Source organism: Caretta caretta, chromosome 4 (assembly GCF_965140235.1).
Source record: "Caretta caretta isolate rCarCar2 chromosome 4, rCarCar1.hap1, whole genome shotgun sequence".
NCBI classification, from domain to species: domain Eukaryota; kingdom Metazoa; phylum Chordata; order Testudines; family Cheloniidae; genus Caretta; species Caretta caretta.
Genome location: NC_134209.1, coordinates 120,244,650 through 120,271,762, shown reverse-complemented (window position 1 = coordinate 120,271,762; position 27,113 = coordinate 120,244,650). Strand labels below are relative to the sequence as shown.

The 27,113-nt window shown below is 40.9% G+C and overlaps 1 protein-coding gene across 9 annotated transcripts in view; it reads right to left on the bottom strand.

Moving 5' to 3' along the window:
* Positions 1-27,113, bottom strand: part of KCNIP4 (potassium voltage-gated channel interacting protein 4) — an 864,390-nt gene that overhangs the window by 35,409 nt on the left and 801,868 nt on the right. The window lies entirely within an intron of this gene.

Below are 27,113 nucleotides of genomic sequence, written 5' to 3'. Positions count from 1 at the left end.
GTGTGAACCAAGTTAGAGAGGGAAACAAGACGACTAGAAGGCAGATTAGGAGGAAGGCAAACTAGGCAAGGTGAAAAAGAAAAATAGAATGGTGATTTTATAAAAATGATCACTGGAGACAAGAAATAGAAGGTAGATGGTGTTATCTATTGGCTAGTGCAGGCAACTTAGATCCGAGAGATCTGTGTTCAATTCCTCACTTTGCCAGTGACTCAGTGGCTGACCTTGGCAATTCACTTAACTTCTTTGTGCCTTAGTTTCTCCACCTATAAAATGAGGCTAAGAAAACTGATCCACATTGCTAGGATGTTTAAGATCCTTGGATGGAAAGCACTATACAAACACACAGTATTTTTATTAAACCGAAAGGAAAGAAAAGCAAAACTTTGACATTAACACATTTAATTTTTATTTATTCATGTGCCTACGATTTGGAGTGATGGGACATTAGGAATTCATAGACCTAGACTCAGGAAAGGGGACATGTGAGGTATTGGAGGATGAGATGAAGGTCATGAACAACATGGTTTTTCCTGTGGGCTCATAAAAATCAAAATGGAGAACACTGAATGCATTCATAGTTCTAACAATCCATCCTAGATAGCAAATACAAGTTCAACGATAGCAAATAGGAGTCTGTAAGCTGATTTCTCTCCCTTTTCTTTAGTTTATAGAGCAAGACATCCAGAGTAAGCCCTTTTCACTGAATGTGCAATCTGCTCTCTTTTTGGTAGGTCACAAGAGGCATAGTAAATATTAGCAACTCCAGTTACATCAGTCCTTAGGTTAGGCTAGACAGAAGTGTCAGGAATAAAACTGCCGTTTATGACAGCATAAAACTTTACATGTTAACTGTTACAAATAATGCTGTCACAGAGAAGATGATTCAAATGTACCCTGGAAAAACTTGTCTGAATTATATTTTATGTTAGCGCAATTATAAGTTAGCAACTGCCATGCAGCTTGGGTTTTGTGACATGAGTCAATTACCATAGATAACAGGATTTGTCCATGCGTTCTCTAAAACTGTGATACTTTGCTTTGACACTTAATGAATTAACGTATTAACACACCGGTTGAAAGAAATACTGTTTGAAAAACAATCCATTTTCATGGAATTGTTTAGCAGTAGAGCCAGTAATGACCACTTGGGTCACCTAATCTGACCTTCTTAATTTTGCTGGGCTCTTCACTACATCATTTCCATTAATGTCTTATTGCTTCTGTCTTTGGATACCTGCAGTAATGGCATCTTAAGCACAGCCATTCTACTGGCCAGTTGTTCTTGTTAAAAACTTTCCCTGTCAGGTCTAGCCTAAATATTCCTTTCCTTAGCTTAAGGCCACTTCTCCTTGTTCTAACATTCCCTGAGATCGTGGACAGTTCTGTTCCTTCTTTAAATATCTTTATCTTGAAAATATTTATAGACAAAGATCATGTGCCCCCAGAGTCCTCTCTTTTCTAGACTTATAAATTTAGCTCTGTTGTGTTAAGGGGGTGTCTTTGACCCACCAAGGGATAAGTATTAAGAAGACCCTTGTTTACTGTTACAACATTGAATATGTCTGTGCCATATTATCGCTGGTTTATTCCCATTGTAACAACCACAATTAAAAATCTTTTAAACCTTTTATTAAACACACAGAAGGGGAAGGAAAACAGCAAAGCATTTGAAACTTAAGAAGTAAATAAGCCTTTCATCTGAACGATTTCCTATATTCTGTTTCCCTTTAGCTCTAAGGACTTTTTTTATCAGAGAAAGCCTCTGTTTGATAGTCTTTTCAAATTGAATGAATGATGGTATTAACTGTTCCTTTTGGGGATAAAAGAAAGTTCATTCAAATGGTCTTGAGCTGTGGTCATTGAAGTCAAATCCTGTTTTCTTTAAAAGAAAACAAGATAAACTCACACAAAAGGGGAGACAAAAGAATAGCAGACATAGAAAATACAGCTTCTGTCTCCGACAATCACTCTCAATTGTGAAATTACAGGTACAGTTCATGGTCTTATCAGACACTCCTAAACCTGGCAAACTTTTACCAGTGTCAGGCCGTCTAAGGCATTGCTTTCAGCTGGTCTTTCTGGGCACAGGCTCACAGCAGTGTTGTAAAAGGGGGAGTTGTCTTGTCCAACTAAGGCAGGCTCTTTTTAGCCAGAAGGCAAAAAGAGAAAGACAGAAAAGAGGAGAAATAAGGAGAGGAAAGAAAATGACACATGAACAAGGGCATAACAGTAGGCACCTCAGGTTCACATTTTAGATGTTCTTCAGGAGCTAGCCGGAGCTGGCGGAGGTGCTGATGCCATTAAGCTTCCCTCTCTATGGCTTTGTCTGGTTAGCACATCTTTCAGGATCAGGATAATAAAGGCCCAGTGGTGTTGTCATGGATCCTGGGGCCCCTAGAAGTGATAAGGATAATGGGAGCCATGATGATGAACTTGCTCCTTCCAGCCCACCCATCCCACTGGCCCTTTCAGTGGTTCCCAGATAAACAATATCAAGAATGATGGCAACCTCAGCCCAATAAAATTAATGAAGCCAAAAGCACTTCAGTGAGACATTACTTCCCATTTCTAGAATCTTTCAACTTGTTGCTAACCTAAAAAATCCAATTAGTACCAGTCTATTTATCTCCAACTTTTGTTTACTTTTGTAAATGATGGTATATGATTGGCTGAGTTGGACTTTGTACCTTGGATAATTTAACACAATGGCTCTCTCCATCTCTCCTCACGTGTGTTGTTCACAAACCCTTGAATAATTTTGTTTACCCTGTTTTGTTTCAGGAATCTGTTCATGTCCATTTACTTAGAAGCTGTGCATGTTTAATTTGTTTCATCTTGTCCCTCTGTGTCTGTTTTCATTTTCACTGAAAACTTGAATTTAGTATATACTATTATCCCAAAATATAATGGAGAAACACCTGTATATGCCTTTTATTCTGATTCTTCAAATAAAAAAAATGAATTGGTTTCTTAGGGCCCAACCAACTCCTAATAAAGGCAATGCATGTTTTTCTAATGGAAAAACAGCTGTAATGGGAGCTGGATAAGATCTTTAGTCTGATACTTATAGGATGAGAGTTTAACAATGAACTTTCTTCTTATATCACAGATCAGACAAAAACTGGATCTGTCATTCCAGATAAACGATTAGTTATCAGCTTTCCAGCACACATTAGCCCAGAGATACTTGCTGAAGCTCAATCTAGGACCTTATAAGCCACAGAAGGCTCTTAGAGACTTGTAGAGTCCACAGATCTGAATGTGGCTCCTATCAGGTGGAACACACTCTCTATGTTGCACTGATATAGATGGGGAACACTGATCAAATTCACCAGAGGCACCAGGTTCCCTACCATCCACCTAAGCAGCCGGGGGGGAAAATGTGTAGTTGAAAGTAGTAAAGTGAGAGGAAAAAATCTCCTTCTCAGAAGGCAGAAAGAAGTGAGGAACAGGACGGGAGAGAGGGGGAACAGTCCCTCCCTCCCATCAACCAGGTAGGTGTGAGAGGAAAGGAAGAGTGGGAGAGGGGTGATAGTGTTGAATGGAGTATATGAAAGTCACAGATAGACATATGCTGACATTCTGACATTGGTTTGTGCGATTTGTGAGCAAACATCATCATGTACTGATGCAGAGCTGCAATGTCATGACTAAAACATTGCACCACCATATGGACACTGCACATCAAGTATTTTCCGGTTCTCTTTGAATCTTTTTGGCTTTATAATTGCTAAAAGTCACATGTAGCTGTTCTAACCAATGGGGAATCATGAAGGGGCTAATCATTAGTCATCTTTCTGTAGAAAATTCTTTAGGTGTTGGTATAAGTTATGAGGAGCAGAAGAGAGGAGAATAGGGGAAAAAAACTAGAGCAAAATGATGATTAAGCTGCTTTTCAGCCAAGTGAAAGAAATCGATTTACTTAATTAATTCAGAACCACGTGGAAGAGTGTCACTAGAACTAATCTCCATAAAGTGCTGAAAGAGCCCAAACGAAACTTAAACTTAAAGGGCAAACTATGTTAAACAAAAGTAGATATTGCTCTGTGAATTATGCTCCATGGATCTTTGTTCTGATTATCCTTGTAAGACAGTCCATTCAACACACTATCTGACACTTTACAGCAATGAGGGAGGAATGGAACTTCACCATTTGCAAAAGCTGTCCCGTTCACATTGGCTTTCCTATGCATACTTGTCCTGTATGGGGTATAAATCTCAAACAGTTGAAATAAAATAAAATAAACTATGAAAGAATGTGCCAAAAGAAAAAATAATTATTCCAATATTGTATTACTTTATCAAAATATTTCATGTCGATGAGAAAATGTTTCACTGAATAGTCAGCTAAGAATCCAGGATGAGAAGAAAGGAGAAGGTTGTTATAAAGGACATGAGAGGTGAAAAAAAAGAACCAAAAGATAGAAATAAAACCTGTACCTTTTGCGAGAGATTTTTTTACAATTCAAGAGTGAAAACCAGCTCTAGAATATAGTATTTAGGGCTTGATCCTGATACAATTGAAATGAATAAGAGCATTACCACTTACTTCAGTGCAAGCAGGACTGTACTCTAAGCAGGTTACTAAAGAATGCTTAACTCTTGAGTCTTAACACAGAGCAAAAAGCCAAGCATGTCTGTCTCTATTTCTTTATCAGTCTTTCTCCCCTCACCCTCTGTCCATCCCTGAACTGCAGTGCCTCCCTTCTTTTGTATCAAATTAGAAGTCTGCTCCAGTTCCCCCATACCTTATCTGCATTCCTTTTTGATCACTGCTACCGCATAGTTCCCTCCAGCTCTCCAAAAACCACTAACACAGTACTTGCCCATCTTTAAAAAAGGGAAGAAGGAGGATCCTGGGAACTACAGGCCAGTCAGCCTCACCTCAGTCCCTGGAAAAATCATGAAGCAGGTCCTCAAGGAATCAATTCTGAAGCACTTAGAGGAGAGGAAAGTGATCAGGAACAGTCAGCATGGATTCACCAAGGGCAAGTCATGCCTGACTAATCTAATTGCCTTCTATGATGAGATAACTGGCTCTGTGGATGAGGGGAAAGTGGTGGACTTTGTCCTTGACTTTAGCAAAGCTTTTGACACGGTCTCCCACAGTATTCTTGCCAGCAAGTTAAAGAAGTATGGGCTGGATGAATGGACTATAAGGTGGATAGAAAGTTGGCTAGATTGTCGGGCTCAACAGGTAGTGAACAATGGCTCCATGTCTAGTTGGCAGCCGGTATCAACTGGAGTGCCCCAAGGGTCGGTCCTCGGGCCGGTTTTCTTCAATATCTTCATAAATGGTCTAGAGGATGGTGTGGATTGCACCCTCAGCAAGTTTGCAGATGACACTAAACTGGGAGGAGAGGTAGATACGCTGGAAGGTAGGGATAGAATACAGAGGGACCGAGACAAATTGGAGGATTGGGCCAAAAGAAATCTGATGAGGTTCAACAAGGACAAGTGCAGAGTCCTGCACTTAGGACGGAAGAATCCCATGCACCGCTACAGACTAGGGACCGAATGGCTCAGCAGCAGTTCTGCAGAAAAGGACCTAGGGGTTACAGTGGACGAGAGGCTAGATATGAGTCAACAGTGTGCCCTTGTTGCCAAGAAGGCCAATGGCATTTTGGGATGTATAAGTAGGGGCATTGCCAGCATATCAAGGGACTTGATCGTTCCCCTCTATTCGACATTGGTGAGGCCTCATCTGGAGTACTGTGTCCAGTTTCGGGCCCCACGCTACAAGAAGGATGTGGAAAAATTGGAAAACGTCCAGCGGAGGGCAACAAAAATTATTAGGGGACTGGAGCACATGACTTATGAGGAGAGGCTGAGGGAACTGGGATTGTTTAGTCTGCGGAAGAGAAGAATGGGGGGGGGGGATTTGATAGCTGCTTTCAACTACCTGAAAGAGGGTTCCAAAGAGGATGGATCTAGACTGTTCTCAGTGGTAGCTGATGACAGAACAAGGAGTAATGGTCTCAAGTTCCAGTGGGGGAGGTTTAGGTTGGATATTAGGAAAATCTTTTTCACTGGGAGGGTGGTGAAACACTGGAATGCGTTACCTAGGGAGGTGGTGGAATCTCCTTCCTTAGATATTTTTAAGGTCAGGCTTGACAACATCCTGGCTGGGATGATTTAGTTGGGGATTGGTCCTGCTTTGAGCAGGGGGTTGGACTAGATGACCTCCTGAGGTCCCTTCCAACCCTGATATTCTATGATTCTATGCCCACTACTTCCTTTCCATGCTATCATTCATCTGCAGGCTGAAGAAAATTATGGAAAGACTTTGTACTTTTAAAGTCCTTTCCATTTGAGGACTTCAATGTGCTTTACAGATTAAGCCTGACAGCACCCCAGTACAGTAGATATATTGGAACATGGTTTATCAGTGAAGCAACAGAGGTTAGCATCTCACCCTTAGATGACACAGAAAGTCTGAGACTGCACTGTGAACAGAACACACATTTCCTGGCTTTAGTGTTGTGCCTTATCATAAAACTATCCCTCCAGCTGTGTGAGTTGAAAGAAACCGAAAATAACTGGGTATTGTCACAAAGAATAGCAATGTTGAGTGTAGAAGAACAGGGGAAATCTTTATGATCCTAGAATCTCTGCCTTTAACTATATTACTGGTTCATCTATAGGAGTAAGGTTTGTAGAACTGGCCCCTTAATTAACTGACTTCAGTTAACTGGGTTCAGTGGGACTACTCACATGCATACATCTTCATATCTGTTCCTTACTTTGTTCAACATATTGAAACAGTTTGTAGGAATGATGCTATATGTAATAAAATAGAATTAGATATAATTTATATTCAAGATAAAATATAATCTCAAATAGTAATTTTTGTAAATTGCAATTTAAAAATGATCAAGAATTTGATCCTGACTGATGCTGCACATCTATCATTCAACTCCCATTGTAGTCACTTATTAAGATCAGGCACTTAAGAGTTTTCTACAAATATGTGATACCCTCTGATTGTATAGATACAACCAGATGAAAGAATCTGAGCATGACTTAATTAGAGACAGAATTAGACGAATATTTTTTGTATACTCAAACTTCATTTGTGGACAGATCTGTTCATGTAACACTCTTTGTCTGTCTTGTCTATTTAGCTTAGAAGCTCTTTGGGGAAAGGTACTATATAGCACTTAGCCCTGATATTAGTTGGAGTCTCTGGTTGTTACTCTAATAACAACAATACACAACATCTTTCATTTAAGAGTGAGGGATTTTTTGTTTGCTTGTTTGAAACTCTAATCTCCTCTTGTATGCAATTTCACAAAACTAACAGCTTTTTTAACATCTTTAGTAATGTTAAATACATATAATTAAGCAGAATTAGATTTTATTAGTTTATATTTCTGTCTGATGTGTATTGCTATTACCTGGGGAGCCTGCTTTAGCTGAACCTGATATTGAAAATATATCACCATCAAGGTTAAAGACCCAGTGGTTTACATGAAAAGATAATTAAAGTCAACTTGATTATTATATTTCAGAGTAGCAGCCGTGTTAGTCTGTATTCGCAAAAAGAAAAGGAGTACTTGTGGCACCTCCAGACAGCATTTTTGCTGTACCTTTAATGGTTTTATCGTGCACATCCTTCTAGGAACTGGCATTAACATAAAACATTATGTTGTATAACTGTGTGCAAATATCATAATGGAGTCCAAAATGCTGCTTGAATACAAACTTCAGATTTGAGAATAGTGAGCTGGAGTTTAGTTGCAGTACAAGTGAAGTTACAGTCACACAGGCTGAAGTGACCAAGATGACTACAGGAATAGCATTATAATTTATCACTGTGACAGACTGGATTCAAACACCTTGTTCGACTAATTGTATATGGAATATCATTCTATCTCATCTTAGCAGGGAAATCTCATTCTAGTGTCAATTTAAATGGGGAGACAGGGTAACACCTTTTAAATGTGCTCTATATGAAACATTGATGAAGCTGAATCAGAAATGGTATTGCTAAAGGTTGCCTCTTGCTGGAATGCTCTTTTTCTATAACAGTGACATGTGACAATCAAAAATGTGCAAGTGACAATACTCAAACGATCAATGGGACTATGCAATCCATCCGCCATGTAAAGGCCAGTTTCTGCCCTTGTGCATGCAGGTATACCATACAAATCAACTGGAACCCTGTGGGAGCATACTCAAGGGCAGAATGTGGCCTTCTTTTGTTGTACACTCGGATATCCAATATACTCTTACTTATTCTTAAATAGATCCAATACAAGTCTAATTCTTCAACTCTCCTAAAACTTGGTTCACATGGATAGAATCTGTTTTAGAAACTTGCACTGGATAAGCAATACAGATTTACTGGAGGTAAGTACAAATAACGGTGGGGCAGGTCCAACTTCTGTTTTCTCCTGTGGGCAATCTTTAAATAATAATGCTGCGACAAGACAGCAGTAATGTGTTCAGTAATGGACTTTTTTCAAGAGTGTCCGGTTCTAATTTCCATTAGTCTAAGAATTTATTACTGCCACATATACTCTGTAAGGCAATCATGATCTAGCAATCCCATCTTAGGACAAGTAGTTCCAATATGAGCTTTTGTACACTAAGTACTCATGATAAGATACTATCTCACCTAAATAACTATTATCTATTCCCTCCTTATCCCTTGGCAGTGTAACTTTAAAACTCCCAATTCTAAATGCTAATGAAAAGCTACAGTAGGGACTGGTCCTGCAAAGGGCTGAGTGCCACTTTTAATATGCTGAATACCTTTAGATTCTTGTAGGAGGTATTCAGCTCACCATAGCATCACAGAAATGTAGGGCTGGAAAGGATCTTGAGAGGTCATCTTGTCCAGTCCCCTGTATTGAGGGATCATCAAGTACACCTAGACCATCCCTGACAGGTGTTTATCTAACCTGTTCTTTAAAACCTCCAGTGATGAGGATTCCACAACCTCCCTTGGTAGCCTGTTCCAGGGCTTAACTATCCTTATAGTTAGAAACATTTTCCTAATATCTAATCTAAATTTCTCCTGTTGCAGAGCAAGCTGATTACTTCTTGTCTTACCTTCAGTGGACATGGAGAAGAATTTATAGCAGCACCTAATATATTGGAAGACCATAATCAGCCCCCCCAGTCTTCTTTTCTCAAGACATGCCCTTTTTTTAACCTTTTAATATTGCATGATAAGGCTCTTAGGGCCAGATTTTTAAAGGTATTTAGGCTCCTCCCATTAAAATCAATGGGAATTAGGTGTCTAAAATACCTCAGAAATGTGGCTCTCAGTCTTCAGCAGTAAGGAGTGACAGATGCATCAACACCACAGGCACACAAGTGCTCGGATACTACAGTGATGTGATATTATTTTTTCCCCAACAAATAACTAGGAACAGTAGCATGGTCTCCATAGAAGTCTGCAGACTACATTCTACAAGTCGAACTCTGGACATTCTCTTGTCTCTGATGACTGGCCCTTTACTCTGGCCTCATCCCCCTCCCACCCCACATGGCTCTCCACTGCCAGTCTCACTTTCCCTGCCCTACATGATCCTCTCCAGCTTCCTTCCATCCTTCCTTCCCTCCCTCCTTTCCCCCTTTTTCCTTCTGTCCCCTTTCCTCCTCCTCACTTAATTTCTTCCTTCCCATTTCCTCCCTTTTTTCCTACTCCCATGCTGTTCTCACCAGATTACTTAAACACACCACATTAGTACTACCTTTGCTCTCCCTTTCTTTCCCCTTCCTTCCTAACCTGTGTCACACTTATTGCTGTGTCTTTTCTTCAATTAGGTTGTATGCTCTTTGGGATAGGGACAATGAATTCCTATGTGATTGAATGGTGCCTAGCAGTATGAGACCCCAATCTCGGTTGTTGCCTTTGGTTGCAATTGAAATATAAATAATAATAGATATAAAGCCAAACCTTACCTAGCTTTACTGCTGTGGATTTTGATGAATATAAGTACTTGGTCTTCAACATCAAGTCCTTATTAGAACCTGCCCTTCAATGCTCATATTCTATACCAATGGCTAATAAGTTAATATAGGGAGCCAGTTTAAGTTTCAGTGACTATAGCAGCGTAAGTATTGCTATACCAGAATGAATTAATGATCTGTCAAGTCCAATATCTCAGTTCATCTGGACAATATGGAAAATTGCACAAGAAATTATAACCCTCATCCAAGTCGTTCAAATGGCTCAGCAATACTTTTCTCAAAAGTTTTCAACCAAAAAATTTTCCCATTGAAAAATAAACTTTCATTGGAAACTAATTTTTTGTGGGAAAATATTTTGACAAAAATTTTAAATGGGAATTTCTGAATGAAAAACTTTATTTTGAGTTAAAATCTTTTTTTTTAAAAAAAAAAACCTTTTTTGAAATATGGTTATTTCAAAAGTTTAGATTTTTGTTTTTTCAACTTTTCCTCACTGGATGAAAAATGACATATATGGAATATTTTTCCACTTTTTCCTTTTTCTCTTTTTATTTTAATTTTTCCTATTTCTATTCTATAACTTCTCAAAATTTTTCCAACTTTGGAGTTACAGAGTGGCAAAAGGAAAAATTAAAAACTCTGTAACTTTGCCACTTTAACTTTTCAAAAGTTAAGGAAATAAAGAAAAGTTTGGATAATCTCTAATTATATTATTATACCTGCAGTGAATTTTTTGTCTTCGCTTCTCCCAAGGACTGGTTTATCTCATAAGAACATAAGAACGGCCACACTGGGTCAGATCAAATGTCCATTTAGCCCAGTATCCTGTCTTCCGACGGTGGCCAATGCCAGGTGCCCCAGAGGGAATGTCGCCCATTCCCCGCTTCAGGCAAACAGAGGCTAGGGACACCATCACTGCCCATCCTGACTAACAGCCATTGATGGATCTATCCTCCATGAATGTATCTAGTTCTTTTTTGAACCCTGTTATAGTCTTGGCCTTCACAACATCCTCTGGCAAGGAGTTCCACAGGTTGACTGTGCATTGTGTGAAAAAATACTTCCTTTTGTAGGGGTAAAGATCAACTAAGCAGTCCACAAGTAAAGACTCTAACTCAGTTGGGAAAGGTGATCATCTTATTCCTTGAATTAATAATATTGATTTTGTTATAAGTGGTGACCTTAAAGGCTATAAGAAACAGTGGGTCTGAGGCTTGAGACAGAAGAGCCTGTGGTCTGTTACTGAGAGGGATCTTGTGCTTGGTTACAGTCTTTTAACCTTTTTCATGTTAACTAGACTCAGCTTTGAATCATGTGTTTCTAAACTTCCAAATCTGCATGGTTCAGGTACTTGCTATATCTGAAATGCTTCAAGAGACCAGAGTAATGATAATTTGTATAATTTTCCTTCCACCTCTGACTAATTTGAATGAAATACAGATGCCCTCATGATTTTTATATTTGCAATATACTGAGCCAAGTGATAATTTTTCTATTCACAGCACTTTCTTACTACACCAAATTCATCGTCCAACTAGGAGTTACAATATTAATTTTTATTTTCTGATTAAGCATCTAACTCTAATTTTGCTCAGAAATAGACTGTTCTGAGTTTAACTGGTCTACCTTTGCATCATGGTAAATTTGCATTCAGATTCCATGGTGAAGGATCAGTGGCTGTTTAGGAGAATAATTATCCTCAGCAAACCATTGGTCAAAAGTTTCTCAAAACTTTTCTCCCTCCCCTCTCCCAATATCTGATTCCAGTAGCCAAACTATTGTCGAACTGTCTCTCTTCAGAGATTAAAAAAACAGAACTGTGTGAAAATGGGACCACACCAAAGCCAGAATAGCACATTTTATCTTTTAACTGATTTAATGAAAAGGCAAAAATTTGGGCTTTTTGTAGGGAAGAATTTTTTGTCAATTCACTTCAGATAATAATGTCCCTTCTTCCCACTATCTCTAATAGAGGTCATGGCTTTGCAGGACTAGTCATGTTTCAATTTTGGAAATATAGAAAGATGAGATCCTGACAGCAGAAGGCAAGTAGTGAGAAAGGAAGAAGAAGGATGGGGAAGAGGGAGGAGTTAACCTGACATCAGATTAAAAAATAAAGTGGGGTTTGCTTTGAGTTTTAGCCATAATTTTATTAGATACCCAGAGGCATTTACATGAGGGTGCAATAGATCTAAATATTATTATTGAGGGATGGGTGTAAGATGACTCTGAGTCTTCCTGTTTCTGAGGCAATCTGACCTTCAAAACTGTGCATTCTCTGTATCCAGATGAAATTGTTAACTACCTGACCTAGTGAGTGAAGTTATAATGCATGAAGTTAAAGTTTAAATAGGAAAAATGGATACTGAAAAGTTCAAATACACAGAACTAGAGCACACATTAAAAGATTGTTTGTTACTGCAGTAATTTGTCAAGATTTCTGGAGTGTTCCATTTTTTTTCTTTCATCATGGACATAGTAGAATCTTGATTCATCTGGTGTCAGACTCTGCAACTACCTCAATTTCCTTCCTTCATCAAACAAAATTACTCTCCCTTCTAGAGTCTGGTTTATTAACATAAAATAACAGTTCCACTCAAAGCTAGACTATCCTAGCCTTCTTTTTCCATGTACAGCATTCCATTATGCCCCTCTTGGGCTCCTAATTCCCTCTGAAGCGTTTTGCTCTTGACCCTGGCTACAGGCAGCTCCAGCCATGTCTTTCCCTCTGCCAGGGGAAGGAGAGCTTCACTCCTGGTCTCCTCTGACCCTCATTCCCCTCTAGGTGCCTTCTTGCTCCCTGAAGGAATCTCTCCTTTGCACCTTTGTATCAGAACCCCAGACCTCAGTTCCCCAGGTCCCTTTGAGGAGGGGTGCTCTACCAGGCCCAGTCTAGGCATCTCCAGAGAGGTCTCTTCCTGGTCTTTCCTAGAAACAAATCTCCCCCTTGCTTACAGAGCAGGCTTCTTCTTTTAGGAAGCCCCATCCACAGGCTACCAACACGTGATGCCAGGTCACCTGACCCACTCACAAGCCCATGCTAAAATCCATGCCATCACACGATGCCAGGTCACCTGACCCAATCACAAGCCCATGCCAAAACCCATCACCTAGGAGGCAGATAACTAGGCACAAGCGGGGTTGAACCCATCTGTCCCTAAAGGGCCGCGTCTACCCTGTAGCATTCTAAGAATCCTCTTTTGCATCCTCATTTGAGTCAAATCCTGCTGTCTGGGTGTAGAAAGCACAAGGAATGTTGCATAGAGAGCCTCTTCCCTGTCCACTGTAGCAGAGCAGGATGCAGCATGTGAGGGAGCATTAGTAAAACAGACTCACACTAGTGATGCTCTACAGTCCCACAGTGTGCAGCAGGTCAGTCTGTCCAGTCACCATCTACCCCATTTGCTAGCCAGGAGGGAGCTGTTTATACTAACTAAGCAGCTTCCCAGATCACTCTACTGAATCCTACACCAGTCAGCAGGATCTCTCAAGCAGAGGAAGCACTGCTTAGCATTCCTTCCGGTGCCATGTCAGGATTTCACTCTTTATGAATTTCACTCTATACACTCTTCAGTTATGAACACAGCTGGTTTACAGATGACAAGGCATGAAATTATCTATTCACCGAGTAAGTCATTCAGAGAGTTTCCAAGTCTCAGGCAGGATAAAAAAACTAAATGCAAACGAGTCAGTTAATAAGCCAATCATGCAACATAGATTAACTCATGGTTAGTTAAAGATTTTTGCACTTCAAGACAACACCCTTAAAGGTATATTCCTCAATACTGTATTAGGTTTATAAGGGTATTAATGAGATACTTGTCAAGTACTTTAAGCTCAAAATTTGATGTTCCTTAACACTGTAAAAATCTAATAGAGAATGTCCGCCAGATTCTAAATACCTGATATTTTTAATCCACTACTCTGTTAGCTATATATTACAGCCTTTGCCTCAGTAGTTTTGTCTGGGAAAAGATATGTTGCTTGCTCCCCTTTAGGATAGCGATACTGTGTGGGACTGAGATATTGGAGGTGGAGGAGGGTGACCAGATAGCAAGTATAGCAAGTATGAGAAATCAGGACAGGATGTGTTAGCGGGGAAAGGCACTTATATAAGAAAAATCCCTGAATATTGGAACTGTCCCTAGGGAGGGGCAAATCGGGGAAAAATGTTTGAGAAACTTTTGACCTCTGGTTTGCTGAAGATAGTAATTCTGCTACACAGCTGCTGATCTGTGGCCATGGAAGCTGAACGTAAATGAGCTGTGATGCAAAAGTGCACCCATTAAACTCAGAATAGTATATTTCTAATAGTGTAAAAGTAGAATTGGCTGCTTAATCAGAAAATAAAAATTAATATTGTATCCCTTGTCAATAGTGCCACATTCTTGGGGTAACGGCTTGGGTCGTGACATGGATATTATCAATAGAAGATTAGAATACAGATCAGAAGCACAATTTTGAAAGAACATCAAAAGGCACATAGGTGCTGGAACTAGAAGTGTTGGGGACTGCTGCCGCACCCGCTGGCTGGAAGTGGTTTCCATCATACACGGGATTTACAGTTTGGGTGAATGGCTGTCAGCACCCCCATTATACAAATTGTTCCAGCACCCTGAAAAGGTAGGAAAAGAAACACCAGAGAGTACAAGAATGATAGCATCCTGGAGATAGTAATTTTGAAAAGACATTAGGGAAATCATGGTTTATTATTATTAGAGAAGAGGATATTTTGAGGTCAAGGAAGTATAGAGGAAAAGAACATTTAGTCTGGATATAGGGAAAATTACCTAGAAGGGAGATTCTATATATCACTTGTACAATAACCTCTCAAGGAAAGTAATAGAAACACTATCTCTTGACACATTTGGTTGAACAAAACACTAAAACATACCTTCGCCTTTGCTTTGTCCCATTAGTCACAGCCAGCAGCTCCTGTGCTCCATCTCCAACCATTCCTGTTGAGTGCGTCTTCCATAGGTGACTGGTAACTGCTGATGGGGGGGAGGGGCAATGGCACCCTCCCCCACCACCACCACAGCTACAGTCAACTTCCTGGTGACTGCCAAGCAGGGCTGGCTCCAGGCACCAGCGAAGGAAGCAGTTGCCTGGGGCGGCCCATAGAAAGGGACGGCACTCCGTCAGTTATTGGGGCGCCATGTCCGGGTCTTCAGCGGCAAGTCCTTCATTCCCTCCCTTCCATTTTGGCGCCAGCTCAATAATTTTTCTTTTCCCCCCTCCCGCTTGGGGTGGCAAAAAAGCTGGAGACGGCCCTGCTGCCAAGGCACCCTCTAGCAACACCTTCTTGACCACGACATGCCCCAACCATGGTACACTGGGAGGTCGCCCGCATTGCTCATCCTTAAGGCCAGCCTTGTCAGGGTCAGCCTTAGGGAAAATGACACCCTGGCAAACTTGTATTTTGGCACCCTGCCCCCTGCTGCTTCCCTGGTCCCCCAAGCCGCTGGTGCCTCCCCAGACCTCCACTCCTCCCCATCGCCCCTGGCTCTTGAGGCCTCCCCCAGTTCCCTAACTGAGGCTGATCTTTCTTGTGCCTGAGGGCTGAACCTTGGGTAAGTGCAGGAGGTAGTCAGGACCCTCCTGTTCCACTTGCCATTCATGAAGTCTGGTGTCCATCTGGATACGTAGGTCCATAAAGACTTCTAGACTGGTGGGGGAGGAGTCCACCTGTGCCAGCTTTTCTTTTAGTTCTTTGCAAAGCCAATTTTGAAACTGATGGAGAAGAGCAGCCTTGTTCCCGGCAGAATCTCTGGCCATGGGCCTGAACTAGGAGACATAATAAGGGGCTGATCCCTGGGTTTGCCAATACTTTCATAAGGCAGTCTCTACCATGTGGTGTTTGTGAGGATAATTGAAAATAGTAGCAAATGCTGGTAAGAATGAGTTCCAATTAGTCAAAAGGGGTGACCCTACTCTAGAAGAGGAGAGGTCCATGCTAGGGGGTTCCCAGTAAACACAAGCTCTGTACCAGCCCCACCTTAGCTTGTTCTGTGACATAGTCCTGTGGCTGGAGCATAAGCTGCATTAGGTAAGGAACCAAGGAAACTTACTGCAAGAACCATCATATCTTTCCAGTAAAGGGAGTCTGGGGCTGAGCAATACTGTGGGCCTGGGTTCAAGATCCATGGCTCCTGACATGCTTCCACATTGTGGTGAGCCTCATGGGAATGAGCTGCTCCCTCTACAAAAAACTCATTACTCAGCCTGATGTGATACAGCCTGGCTTTGAGCTGCAGTGCTATCTCTGGTGTAAGATCAACTGCTTCAGATGCAAGTGGTGAGGTGTGCAGCAAATGACCACACCTTGGGACTCATAACAGCCTTCTATAGAGCGGTGGTGTGGTTGAGGATGCTGCACAACTACTAGATGACTGCTCATCTTGTGCTGGACTTTCCAGACTCCACACCGCAACCCCAAGGCTACTGAATGACTAAAATGTATGATGCCTACCTAAGCCCCTTTGGCATTTTTCTTCCTTTTTGACTTATAAATCTATGTTCTACCTCCCTACTTTCTATTTTGAACTTTTTTCCATCCTTATTGTACCACTTGTTCCTTCACTAATAATCATAATCATATCACAGAGGATTCCTGTCAACTCCCACCTTTTGCACCAACCACTCTTTATGCGACTCCTAACATCCATATCCACATTCCCATCATAGCTCAACTCTGAACCAAGGTATTTAAACTGTCACATAGACTTTAACTCTGTACCACTTAGTTTTACTAGCTTCTCTTTGTCCCTCCCAAAGAAGCATCACATGCATTCCATCTTTTGTCAGTTTATTCATAAACAATTTTCTTCTAATGTATTTTCTTCTAAAGCACTAAAACATATCATCTGTGAAAATTAATTCTCCATTGGGAAAGGGATGAACACAAAACCACAAATCCAAACACAGATGCCCTGACTTATTGAGTTCTGTGTGATGGAAATGGCGGCAGGTCAGATTTGGGGACCTGGAGTATGCTGACCTCTTGTTGTATTCTAAGGGCATGTCTCCACTTACCTGGGATCAATGCTGTGGCGACTGATGCACCGGGGGTCTATTTAGCCGGTCTAGTGAAGACCCGCTAAATTGACCAGAGATCGCTCTCCCATCAACTCTGTTACTCCACTGGAACAAGAAGCACAAGGTAACTCTATGGGAGAGTGTCTCCTGTCGACCCAGCCTGGTGTAGACACCACAGTAAGTCAACCTAAGGTAAGTTATTCACCTAGCTGGAGTTGCGTAACTTAGGTCGATTTACCCCTGTAGTGTAGACAAGGCCTAACAGACCTTCCTAGGCACGCTGAGGTGTTACAAGAAGATCGTACTTTTCTTAGACTCCCATTTTTTGGCCAAGCTCCAAAACCCTAAAGTGGGTAATAGACCTAGAGGGCCAGATCCTGAGTTACTGTAAATCAGCATTGCTCCATTGACTTAATAAGGCTATGTCAATTTACACCAGTTGGAGATATAGCACAAACACTTCTTTATCTCCAAGAGAAATAGGATAGGTAAAATATGTAATGTCATATGATCTTTTTTGTATCTGAAAACAGACAGAAGGTTTGCAGTATAAATACTGCACTTCTCCAACAGTCACTTCTCCAAGATTGCTAGCAATGTTTATGTACAGAAAATACATGCTGTAGGAACAGGAATTATTATACATAACCAAAAAAAATTAACATGCAATCATCATACTTAGATTTCCCTTTCCACTCCCTGCTCTAATTCTAGAAAAGGTAGTAAGAGAAGAAGACATGGTTTTACTGTTATACACATATAACTCCATTGTAATCAGTGGAGTTGCACCTGTGTAACTGTGAGCAAACTTTTGTCCATCATATTTAGAAGTTAATAAAACTTAAATAAGTTATTTCTCATCAGCATCAGAAGTATCTACCCTTTTTCTTCCTTACAGACAGAATTTTCTCTGAACTCTCTCTTTGAATATACCTTTCCATGTAGTTGAACTGCTAACATTTGGTCCCTGATTTTAACACCTCTCTTTTTGAAGTTAAATGCACAAGAGAAATATTTAATTTCCTTTTTCTTGACAGATCTTTCAACTCTTCCACATCAAATAGGAGTTTTGAGGATGATCTGGAAAAACTGGTACATGTGTGAGGTGGTTGCAACGACTGTAAAAGAGGTTTCTGCTTTTGCTTTTCTCATAAGTCAGTTATATTACTTCCCCATCCCTCTGTTTTTACGGAACTTTTCTAATTGCACTCTATGGGCCTGATTCCTAGTTGTTCCCAAACTCCACTAAGTATGTGAGTAATATCTTTATGCCATCTTTACATCTCCCAAGAGCAGCCTCAGCTCTTCCATTATGTGCATCTATCTACCTATGGCTATAAGGAGCCCCTAAGCCAACTGGAGATGACTGTCACAGAGAAGTATGCAGGCTGCTCTCCTTACTCCAGTCATGCCCATACACTAGAGATTGGGGGCAACTCAGACACAGAATAACTATGCTAGAGGAATTCCCTAGTAGCTATTTCTGCTTGATTTATGGCCCCCTTGCACTGGAAAATATAGCGTACAAAGGCAGAAATGTAATGTTGAATCAGACCCTGTATTCTTGCCCTGAGTCTGTGAAAATAAATGCCCTAAAGGAAACTAAATCATTAAACTTCTTTAATATAATATAACCAATAGGCTATATTAATATTTTATGAAAACCCTACAAATCCCAAATGCCTGTTCTTTCAAAGCTAACAACAACTATTAGAGTTAGTTAATGATTCCAGGCCTGCTGGAGGTTTTGGTCACTGTGTATCTCTTCAATGTAATTTTGATAAAAATGTTTAATATTTGTTTAACATAAGGGATAATTGCTATTGCTAGACCAAACACCACTGTATATAACAGAGCAAGTATAAGTCACATGACCAGCTAAGAATTTGCACATCTTACTGTTTTTATTTGCTAACCCATCTCCCCATCTTATCATGGTGCATTTGTTCCATCTACTTGCATTTTGCCTCCTGGACTGTAACCTATTCAAGATAGGGACTATTATTTATTATATGTCTGTACAGTGCCAAGCACAATGGGGCCCAACCTAGTTGTGGCTTTTAGGTGTTACCATCATACACGTTTAATGATGATAATAACTTCTCCAATAGAGCTTTTATCTGTGTAACCTAGGCAGTATTTGGGAAGAAAGACCTTCAGTAAGTGTCCTAACTTACAATTTTTATAGAGCCAGAGGCAAGAGGCAGGGCTAGGAACAGGACTATCCAAGACACACGTTTCCCTACACTCCCCCAAGTCTCTGGTAGCCCAGAGCTCTAGAGGTCCCAGAAATTTGTTGGCTGGGCAGGGGAAGATGAGGAACAGCCTGTAATAGAGGAAAGAGAAGCTGTCTTATTCTTCAGTATGGTAGCTGAAAGTACAGTTTCCTATGGGAAGCTCCTGCACCTTCTGGCTGATACTTCAGATATTCAGGGGACCCTGCTGGGAAGAAAGTCATCATGGCTGTTGAGAAGTCACATCTTCCAGCATACAGGATTAATGCAAAATTAAAGAATTAGAGTTAGTTTAAGTTTGGTTAAGAAAATATATGTGTTGTAAAGAAAGGCCCTGACTAGCAAGTAAAAGGAAGCCCTTGAAGACAATGAATTATATGGCCAGAAGGAATGAAGCAGGGAGGATGTCTGGTTTAAAGAATGAGACAAGGGAAAGTTTCTAAAAGGAAGACCTCTGACTGATAGGGATGACTGCAGACGGTTTTAAATAAAACAAAGATAATCTGTTTTAAAATGAGACAACGTGGCCCTTCCCAACCCACATACCCATGTTAAAGCCTATGTGAACCCAGGTGCAATGAAACAACTGTTGGTGAGCAAGGAGGAGGGGAGGAAAGGCCTTGGGCAGACAGGAGGTTGTAAATCGTATCTGGAGTAAGACTGGAAATAAGGAAGAACTGTCTCAAATTGGTTTTTAGCTGAAGTCAGTAAGTGGCAATGACATCACTTGTTTGTTGAAGGGTATAAACATAATACCTTAAAGGGTTAATTGCTAATACCTGCCTGACCACTTTGCAGCTAACCAATATGGGTCTGAGCAGCTCTGAGTTTAGCTTGTTTGTAAGTATCTTGATCAAATGATTATAAATGTTTTGTTACTGTATTGGGTGCAGTGACTGCTTATTTTTAGGCTGTTAGACACATTTAGAACAATTGTAGAAATACCATTTAGCATTTGGATTTAATAAAGGAATTTATGGTTAAATTAATGTTGTGGTAATACCCTGCATAAATATTAATAATTCTAACTCACCAGGACTGCTGAGACACCATTCATCCGCTACCCAGATCCTCTCCTTCTTCTCACCCCACTTCTCCCTCACTTTCCTGTTCAACCCCAGCCAGATCTGCTTTCAACTTTCTGTGCCACCAGAAATGCCCTTCTCCACCCCAGGAACTAATTATGGTACTTACAGAGGTAGCAGGTAACTATATTGCTTAGAATGTTGTGGGTAGGATAAGCAGCAGTGCCATGGAGCACTTAAGATTTATTATTAAAGGATAGGCAGTTTGAAGTTGTGCTTTGGGCCAATACATGAATCAATAAATCATCCCAAGGTATGCAGCTGCACAGGGACCTCATCTTCCAGGCATTCCACATAACACATAGCCCTAATCTACCAGCCAGAGCACCTCACCAATGCCTTATCTGCAGTCCTGTCTAACTCTGGACACAGCTTGCCCACCTTCCCTTCTCAGCTCCCTATTTGTAAAATTATGCTTTGCATTCACTTCTGGCTTTCCATACGGGTCACCAGAGGTCACAGAGCTTCAAACAGATTTGGGGTGGTGATGTTGAACAGGTGACAAAATGAGAATCATAGGCACACAGGAGGTGGTATTGGTATATAGGAGAGGTGAAAAAGCACACAATCAAAGGTGGAGAGAGAGCTAGATGTACCCACCACAACATGCATCACTAACAACCACCATATCTCCTCCCACTTGCTGGACTTACCTACATCTAAATTGAGCCTAACTCACTGTTGTCAAGCCCAATCACAAATGTCCAATGTCCAAATACTTTCCCCAGCAGTGCCAGTCCCAACACTCAGCGGTTGAACTCATTCACAACCCACCTGCTTTCACATTTCACTGGTGATGCTGAAAAATGCAGTCCTGTTGTCTATATGGTTTATAAGCTTTTGCTGAATTTCAGCTTTGTACAAACCCACTCTCAACCTCTTTCCTCCAACCCACCCAGTATCTCTCTCATTCCCACTCCTCTTCCCAGCTGGAACTGTGAAACGTCTCGAGCCTCATTATGTCCCATTGTTGGAACAGGTAGACATTACCATGACTGGCACTGATGTATTTGGAATGGCTGACCTGTAGTATTCTTTCATATTTTATGTTAGTGTCCGATGGCCTATCATTGACCTCCTGAGAGCAGATAAGAAATGAGACACTTTAAGGGCTATTGAATGCTCAGTGAATATTCACAGTAGATCAGTGCAAAGTTCCTTGGCACAGATGCCTAATCACGTCTAATACTTTCCTCTAATTATGATTTATTTGAAAAATCCACTGTTCAATGGCCCTCCAACACTTAATTCCACTTCCTGCTATAGATTTTTATGATGAATTATGAAGTTTTTCAAGAAGCAGAATTCTCACCATGAGTGTTTTATGGTAACATGCTCTTTCACAGAAGTGAAAGTAGATCAAGATAGGAGAGCGAGTTTTTGTGTCTGTCATCACAGGTTTTGACATCATGAGGTTATGCAGCATTGAAGAAAGTTACAGAGGTGGGATTCAGCAAAAAGGAAAAAGGGGGCTAAAAGAAAAAAAGTCAAGCATGCCAGGTAAAAGTAGATGTATGTACAGAAAAATCCTTGGTTATTCCCACCCCTCCCCCCATTTCTACTAGGATTGAGAATTTGATGAGGATAAGGAATCTGTATTGATGCAAAAACAAATACAATTGTGAGGTCTCAAAGGTTATTTTTCCCCCTTCTAAAATTTTTGAAATACCCCATAAAAAGTCATGCACATTACAAGATTTTAAGACAAAACAAAAGGAATATTACATAATTTAGCTTCTCACCCTCACATTTCCAAGAGAGAAGTGGGATACTGGGAAGAAGGGGTTGCTATTCTTCCCCTCTCCCCCGAGTGGGGATGGATTCCAGCATTAAAAGATCTGATCCCCATCCTCCAAAGAGAAGGTGAATAGGTTATTACCACCTGGGACACTCCTTCTCCCATGAGATACCGCTGTGTTCCATCTACTAGAAGGAACTAATGGGAAGCCCAGAAACAACTTGTCTGCTCCGATTTATGATTCCCCCCTTATTGAGTCCTCATTGTACCAGCTATGGATGAGCGCGAGTTCTAGGGAAATGAGTTCCTCCAAGCCAAAAGAGACAGGGAGGGCAGCACTCTCTTTGCTTTTAGAAGAAGAGAAGCAGTTGTGCTCTTCCATACTCCCCATTATTTTAACATTTGCTCTTTTGAAAATAGGGCCAGATTCACCCTGAGTGATACATACCTAGGGGAGGGCAGGTGACATTTCTATTACAGATTTCTTTTGGAGTTTCATGCCAGGAGAACAGCTTTAGTTTCTCTCCACAGCAACACCACCAATTTTTGAGGCAGTTTTGAACCCTAGCAAGTAGGGAGATGTGGACACTTAAACTTACTGCAGTCTCTCCTTTGGTGGACTTTCCACTTATAGGGCTCTGTACTGCATTTACACCTACAGAAGCAGACAATCTGGAGTGAATCTGGCCCCTTGTCTTCAGACATATCTGCCCTAACTTTTCAAATATGTATAGTGATTCTGGGAGCCTAAGTTTTTGGATGCTCAGTGTGAGACACCTTAAAGGAGGCCTGATTTTCAGAGGACAGGTACTCAGCAATTTATGAAGATCAGGCCCCTTTCAGATATCTCAGTGTGAGCACCCAAAAATCAGCTGAAAATTCAGGCCACTTATTCAGAGAAGAATGCTATATTTCCTAACTGGTACAGAGGTTAGTAAGCTAGTAGCCTGTGCTTCTAACTAAATATAAGTAGTACTATATTCAAGTAATACTTAATGTGGCAAGGGTGAGAAATTCCTACTCGTGCATACAACATTCCAATTTACCAACACAACTGTTAGAACAAAGTTTTCCAAAAACCTCTTCACTTGGTTGCAAGTTTGTGAAATTGGTTATTTCATCTACTGCTCAAGTAAATAAGCTTTCTTGATTATTTAAGGTTTACCTAAACTTGATAAGGATGTCTTGGATGGTGGAGAGTAAGTATATTAATTTAAGCCATCATGAAAACAATCCTATAGCTTACTATAGCTTTTGAGGTTGTAGGGATTGAGGCCGGTGTCTACTATAAGTTATTCCCTGGCTCTAGGGGGGAGGGATAGCTCAGTGGTTTGAGCATTGGCCTGCTAAATCCAGGGTTGTGAGTTCAATCCTTGAGAGGGCCATTTAGGGATCTGTGGCAAAAATTGGGGATTGGTCCTCGCTTTGAACAGGGGGTTGGACTAGATGACCTCCTGAGGTCCCTTCCAACTCTGATATTCTATGATTCTACGAACACTATATAGACAGCCAAGACCAGTCTTGGCTGGTATCTGGAAGTGGAGAATGTTGAAGAGCTTATGGGGTCTTTTCTGTGTCTTGAGTGTCTCAGGTATTCTCCCAACCAGGTCCTGGAAAGTCCTACAAACACCTGAAGGTGGAACTGGAGTTGGCGAGACTATCTTATCAGGAGCTGATGAAAAACAAACCACTGCTTGCTCTGTCACTGCATCTCCAGGATGGCTGGTGGAAGCCTCTTCTTCATATTCAGGCTCTCACTACAAGTCTTTCTGTGCTTGAGAGAGGCTGATCTTTGCAACGAAGGGGATCTTGATCTCTCTTTAATTGAAGGTGCAGGGGAATGAGACTTAGATGTGCACTTGGTAGGTCCCTAGCATGCCCAATAAGGCCACGTGGGGTAGAAAAACTGAGAGGGTGGTGGAGAGCCCAGGGAGGAGTGTTCCAAGCCTTTCAAACCTATAATTGGGGGAGGGAAGGTACTTTTCCCTAGGGTAGACTGGGTCGATAACCTTACCTGGACTTTTAAGGGCGGGGGAATGCTCTCTACTGGAAGCTGAGGAGAAGGAAGGGACTCGGGAGGAGGTGCTGATGGAATCAGTGCTGGGGAGATTGATACCAGGGAGGAAGGGGGTCAGCACCAGAGTCCCACATGCGAGCTGCAAGCAGCACTAGGATGATGTCCCCAAGACAGTGTCAATCTTGAAGAATTTTATTAGTACAGCAAATCAGAGCTCAAGGAGTGGAGTGGACTGTCTACTCATAGGACCACTGGGGTACGTTGGCTTGGGAACACTGTTTGGAATTCAGGGAAGGTCTCTTGGACTCTGAGGTACCCCTCATGGACTGTTCTAACAGGTACAGCTTTAGGGGAGATTCCCTTGACTTTCTCGTCCAAGTAGGAAAGGACCTTACAGATTGAACCATGATTGGAGATATGGGATTCCCTCAAGCAGAAAAAGCATCTGTTATGGCCATCAATTAAACAGATCAGTTTGTCACAGCAAGGCAGGGCTTAAAGTCTGCCTTGGGGTGGTGAGGTGCCAATGCCTGAGGAGATTCACTGGCATAAAAAGGGACAGGACAAGCTGCCAAAGGGGCAGAAAAATTGCTAACTCACTATAAAAACTACTAATCTAAATCTATGAATAATCACTGATTAAAAAAAAAACACCTGTGTGACTAGTCACAAGTGAGAGGACTTGTGCAGAAAGGACACTGCAGTTCCAACTCACTGCCATGGGAGTTAAGAGGGAACTGATGGTCGATCAGGTCTGTACTTGTGGCACCTTAGAGACTAACCAATTTATTTGAGCATGAGCTTTCGTGAGCTACAGCTCACTTCATCGGATGCATACCGTGGAAACTGCAGCAGACTTTATATATACACAGAGAATATGAAATAATACCTCCTCCCACCCCACTGTCCTGCTGGTAATAGCTTATCTAAAGTGATCATCAGGTGGGCCATTTCCAGCACAAATCCAGGTTTTCTCACCCTCCACCCCCCCACACAGATTCACTCTCCTGCTGGTGATAGCCCATCCAAAGTGACAACTCTTTACACAATGTGCATGATAATGAAGTTGGGCTATTTCCTGCACAAATCCAGGTTTTCTCACAGGTTTTCTCACAGATCAGGTCTGTGTGTCCCTCTTTGTCCTCAGCTGGGGGGGTATGAGGATGTGCAGGGCCTGGGCATAGCCTGATTGGGCATTGCTTATTAGAAAATTCTGAAATTGGGGGTATTCACACAAAAAGTGAGATCCTCATAGACAAGGACTGAAAGAACATTTGAGGCTACATTCTTGTGACCCAGCAGCAACTGTACATTTTATGAAATCTCATTTTTTAATGTCGGATATTTTGCAAAGCTTTCCCCCTTGCTTCACTAGAAAGACACAAAGCACACAGTGTAAATGGGGGTGAGCCCAGCCTCCTCTCCTCTTCTAGAAGAAAGAGAGAGCTCCCTGTCTTCACCCTGGCCTGAATAAGCAATATGCTCTACAGCTTCATCTCCTCCTTTACTGTTGCAGTGAATGCTTCCCCTCCTGTTTCAATCTACTTTAAGCAATGAACACAGCTCTATGTTTGCCACCACTGATCCATCCATAGAATGTGCCAGTTGATTTTCTCAGCAAGGGAAGGAAGGGCAGAGAGAAACTCCACAGCCAATTTCAGAAACATGTTTTCTCTGTACTACCCATTTATGAGATTTCCTTAGATAATTTTCTGTGCTTTTTCTAACTTCCCTAATTTATATTTAAATTATTTTCAACATTTAATTATATACCCTCTAAACTCATGAGGTTGGTAAACGGTCTTAAAAAATGCTCAGTGAGATTATTCTCAGGTGGGTTGATGCACACACAGAATTATCTTTAAAGCTAATAGCTGGTAGGTTTTGGTGTGCAAGATATGCAGTTTTGGACCCCAAGTGGACTTTTGTTCAAATGCAACAATGCTAATTTCACAGTTAAGAATCCTCCTAAAGACCCTGGGCAGATCCCCACCTGGTATAAATCATCCGATTTATGAGATGTCCCATAAATCATCTGATTTATACCAGCTGATGATTTGCCCCTTTATAGCCATGTATATTTTATCCTGTAATATATGTAAACTTATTATGATACCATAATTCATGCCCCCTAATTATATTAATGAGTCTATTTAAAGGAAAATGTATCCACAGACTAGCAATTAAAATGTAGTTACAGCTGAAGGGATTTCATTGAATTTTGTATTGCTAAAGCAGCTTCCTACTGTAAAAATGAAGATTATCTAGAATATTAGCAAAGTACTTCCCTGCTTCACAGGAGCCCAGTTCATTAATGTGTGTAAAATACACTGAAGTTCTGAAAAGGAAGGAATTATATAAGTGCCAAAATATTAATTTTTATTACTTTGTTGCTTTAAATAATGCTCCTGAAGTTTGTAATTATAAGACCAGCATTAATATTCTTTTCAACAGTGTGATGTTATCCCAGCGACGTATAAGTATATACATTATATATGACAGTGTGTTTATAATGATCTGGCTCTATATTGATGGATTTTCCCTAATTCTCCCTCTTGAATAATTTGTGTTTGATTCAATTATGTTGTAAACCATTGGTGTTTTTAATTTCAATTAAATTCTACTTGGAGTGTTATCAGGAGCAATAGAGCTATTAATTTAATCTCCTGTTTAAACTGAATTATTTCTTGTTTTCTTCTTTCATGTTATCTTTGCCAAGACTGGGATCTAAGGAAAGCTTTAACAGTATCTTTGCTTTGCCAAAGGGTTCTTGTTTTTGATTCTTTTTTTAATAAACTGTGCAATCATTTGGAAAGATGCTTTATTGCTAACCTACAGAGCAATGATGAGCACATGGACTCATAGAAACATGTTTGGCTGGTCAGAGATACACATGGTTTGAACCAATACCACTGTAGACTATGGGCTAAATGCTAGCCCCACTGAAGCTAATGTCCAAATGCCTCTTAACTTCAATAGGCCAGGATTTCATCCCAAAAGAGCTCTGCCATTGTCTTCAGGAGATACAGGATCAAGACCGTAATTTATAGAGTGCTTTTTACATATTTTCCAAC